Source organism: Palaemon carinicauda, chromosome 28, assembly GCF_036898095.1.
Source record: "Palaemon carinicauda isolate YSFRI2023 chromosome 28, ASM3689809v2, whole genome shotgun sequence".
Taxonomy (NCBI): Eukaryota; Metazoa; Arthropoda; class Malacostraca; order Decapoda; family Palaemonidae; genus Palaemon; species Palaemon carinicauda.
The window spans coordinates 83782191-83786736 of record NC_090752.1 but is presented as its reverse complement, the minus strand read 5'-3'; positions in this window follow the sequence as shown (position 1 = coordinate 83786736).

Here is a 4546-nt window from a genome sequence, read left to right as displayed (position 1 = left end):
GCAAAAGCCTTTGACAAGGTAGACCATAACATATTGGAGAAAAAAATGAGAAAGCATAATATTGTGGGAAAGATAGGAAAATGGGCAAAAGAATTCCTGCAAATCAGAAAACAGATAGTGGTTGCAAATGACGAGAAATCAGATGAAGCCCAGGTAATATCTGGTGTGCCCCAAGGTACGGTATTAGCTGCACTGCTATTTGTTATTATGATCTCAGACATAGACTGTGATGTTGAAAACTCCGTAGTGAGAAGTTTCGCCGATGACACAAGAATAAGTAGAGAAATTACTTGTGATGAAGATAGGAACTCACTACAAAGAGATCTAAACAAAATATATGAATGGGCGGAGATAAATAGGATGGTATTTAACTCCGATAAATTCGAATCAATAAATTATGGAAACAGAGAAGGAATGGTGTATGCATACAAGGGACCTAATAATGAGACAATCACAAACAAGGAAGCAATTAAAGACCTTGGTGTAATTTTAAATAGGAATATGTTATGCAACGACCAAATAGCAACACTGTTGGCTAAATGTAAAGCAAAAATGGGAATGTTATTCAGACACTTTAAAACAAGAAAAGCTGAACACATGATTATGCTTTACAAAACTTATGTGCGTAGTACACTCGAGTACTGCAATGTGATATGGTACCCACACTACCAAAAGGATATTGCGCAAATAGAGCGTGTACAAAGGTCCTATACTGCTAGAATAGAAGAAGTTAAGGACCTTGACTACTGGGAAAGACTGCAATTTTTAAAACTATACAGTCTAGAAAGGAGAAGAGAACGCTACATGATAATACAAGCATGGAAGCAAATAGAAGGAATTGCTGAAAACATCATGGAGCTTAAAGTATCAGAAAGAGCAAGCCGAGGTAGATTAATAGTGCCAAAAAGCATTCCAGGTAAACTGAGAAAGGCGCACAGGACATTAATCCACTACGCACCAGCATCGATAATGCAGCGACTATTTAATGTGCTGCCAGCTCATCTAAGAAACATATCAGGAGTTAGCGTAGATGTGTTTAAAAATCAGCTCGATAAATACCTAAGATGCATCCCAGACCATCCAAGACTGGAAGATGCAAAATACACCGGAAGATGTATTAGCAACTCTCTGGTGGATATACGAGGTGCCTCACACTGAGGGACCTGGGGGAACCCAAACAAAAAATAAGGCATAAGGCTAAGGCTCTCTCTCTCTGAAACAATAAGAGAACAATTGGTACGGATGCTGTTTACTGAAATGTCCATTGTATTTCGGAGAGAGAGAGAGAGAGAGAGAGAGAGAGAGAGAGAGAGAGAGAGAGAGATTTTATAAAATTTGACGTAGTTTGGATACAAGTTTGGTATTTAATTCATCATTTATTTACTGTAAGCTAGCGAAAATATTTTTTGTGTATTTCCAGTATTGTTTATTTTATTGACGCCCCTTTTTAAGCAGACACAATGCTTGATGATATTGATTTCGTAACCAAATATGAAAGTTTGTAGTGCTTATAATCCAATAAAGGATAGCATACGATACCTTTCAAATGAAATTAAAGTAATTGAACAAAGTTTTATTTCTTCTTCAATAACTTTAAGCGTCTAAGAGATGTTCATGAAATTTCACAAAGAATAATTCAAGAGCTGTATACGAGTTATTAATAATAGCATAGAATGGAGGAATGCTAGGACTCGAGCCTGGCCTGGGGAAGTGCGTCATGGCCGGAACAGTCGGTGATCGTGCCAGAAAGACCTGGTACGTAGATACCTAGACCTTCATGTATAGGAATGAAAATCTCCCGGTCACAAGTCCTGTTATATGAAGCGGTAAAGTCTTACTCAAAACCTCAAAAGACTTTCTACGGCATTAAGAGCTGATATATAGTGTGGGTCACATAAATTAACTACTTTATAATGCATTAGGCAACGTGAAAATTCACACTTGGTAGACGACATGCTGCTTAATACATCTGAGTCATATTGTTGTTCCAAAGAATGTAATGCTGACATTATACCAGCAGCGATATCAGTCTCAAATGACAAAGATTAAATCATCGGTGATCAAATAAACAAATCTCCCCTATATAATAATGAGCAAGTCTCTCTCTCTCTCTCTCTCTCTCTCTCTCTCTCTCTCTCTCTCTCTCTCTCTCTCTTTCTCTCTCTCTGTATATATATATATATATATTCTGTCACGCTCAGGGTAAGAGGGAGTAGTCATACCGTGGTGAGAAGGAAGAGGTGGTTACCATTCACTCGGAAACCACATTCTCCCACAAATTGTCGAACCAGGTAGTTGTAGTTAGGAAAGGGGAGAGTGAGTGGGAAGGGTTAAACCTGAGTGTGCATGTGTGCATATCTATCTTATTATTTGGACATTAGTATAACAATAATACTTAAATTGATTTAAAAAGAATAATAATCCAATTCAACTACGCAAATTTTGACAAGGAAACCATTTCAGTTGGAATCGACCATGATTATTCGATGATATTGCTTCATCCATTCGCATCCAGCAAAGGCCCCTTTTGCTTTGATGGGGCAATTATCAGCTGAATGGTCCTTGATAGGGCATGACTTCGAGGCTTGAAAGACCCTGTCCTTTCAGGAAGGATATAGCTGATCTAAATGATCCGAGTCCCTGACTGATTTAATTCCTCATTTGGTGTCGGGGAAGATACTTGGTTAGAGAAAGGATTATCCTAAAGCCTCATTCGAGTATTGGGTCATTTCGCGCACGGTTGACTCGGAGGATTTGTTCTCGAATAAAGGATTTGAATCGGAAAAAAATTATGAAGTTTCTTATGAGACTTTGGAGACCTGGAAGGGATTAAAGGGAAGGGAATCTCCCCTATATAATAAAGAGCAAATATCTGGATTTATGTGTGTGTATATATATATATATATATATATATATATATATATATATATATATATATATATATGTAAATATCACCCACGAACGGCATTTAATACCGAATTCTATCTTGGGAAAATATATCCACTTGGAATTCATTTTATGGTAACAGCTTCTGGCCGGGTGGAGATTCGAACCCCCACCTCTGCGGCTGGAAGCTATGCCTACAGTGACTCTACCGAGTGAGCTATCAGAGAGATTAAAAGTTTAAGACAAATCTCCATACATATTCCTGTCGAATTCAGGAATCTGTTCATAGACTTGAAATAAACCCATCTCCACCATGATAGCTGAATCGTGAGTTTGTAACACGTGGTTATTTTAAATGAACATATATCACAAGCACACGTGATTTTAATCAATGTAAATATCACCCACGAACGGCATTTAATACCGAAGTGTTGAATAAGATCTTCAACCATAGGAAGTGTTTGAATCACTAGTGATTAACCTAGAATTAATAGTTCTGAAAACACTCGTTTAAAACTCTTTCTATTTCCATTGTGATGGCAACCAAATCATGCAGACATTGCTTAGAATCAGCATGATGAAAATTATGAAAACTTCGTTTTAATTTGCACTTTCAGTTGTCTTTCCAAAATGGTTTAGATTCAAGAAAAATAATAGTCAGGCAAGTGGTCGTTTATATGGCAATTGTACTCTATGTATATAGTAAAGTTGCATATCAATTATGAATAATATTTCAACTTGTATTAATTGCTGTTGGTAATGTTTTTATATTGCAATTGTATTGTCTTTGTATACATTGCTATTGTATCTTCTATTCATACATTACAACTGGATCTTCTATTTATACATTATTGCTGTATTTTCTATTTATACATTACTACTGTATCTTCTATTTATACATTATTGCTGTATTTTCTATTTATACATTACTACTGTATTTTCTATTTATACATTACTCTGTATCTTCTATTCATACATTACTACTGTATCTTCTATTTATACATTACTACTGTATCTTTTATTCATAAATTACTACTGTATCTTTTATTCATACATTACTACTGTATCTTTTATTCATACATTACTACTGTATCTTTTATTCATACATTACTACTGTATCTTTTATTCATAAATTACTACTGTATCTTTTATTCATAAATTACTACTGTATCTTCTATTCATACATCACTACTGTATCTTCTACTTATAAATTTCTACTGTATTTTGTAATTTTTATATGGAAATACAGCTGTTTTAACCATGAAAAACGCAGAAAACACATTAGCCTTGTAAAGTACAAGAGCCTTGTAATCGTAAAGTACGCCATAGAAGACATAAAAAAACATCCATAGCATAGTCTTGAATGGCTCAAAATGTCTTCTATAATGAATTTTATTTTACGATTACAAGTCTCTCGTACTTTACATGGCTGATGTCTTTATTGCGTTTTTCATGGTTAAAACTGCTTTATTTCTACATCGAAATTACAAGATACAGTAGAAATTTATAAATAGAAAATTCAGCAGTAATGTATAGATAGATGATACAGTAGTAATGTATAAATAGAAGATACAGTAGTATAATGTATAAATAGAAGATACAGTAGTAATGTATAAATAGAAGATACAGTAGTAATGTATAAATAGAAGATACAGTAGTA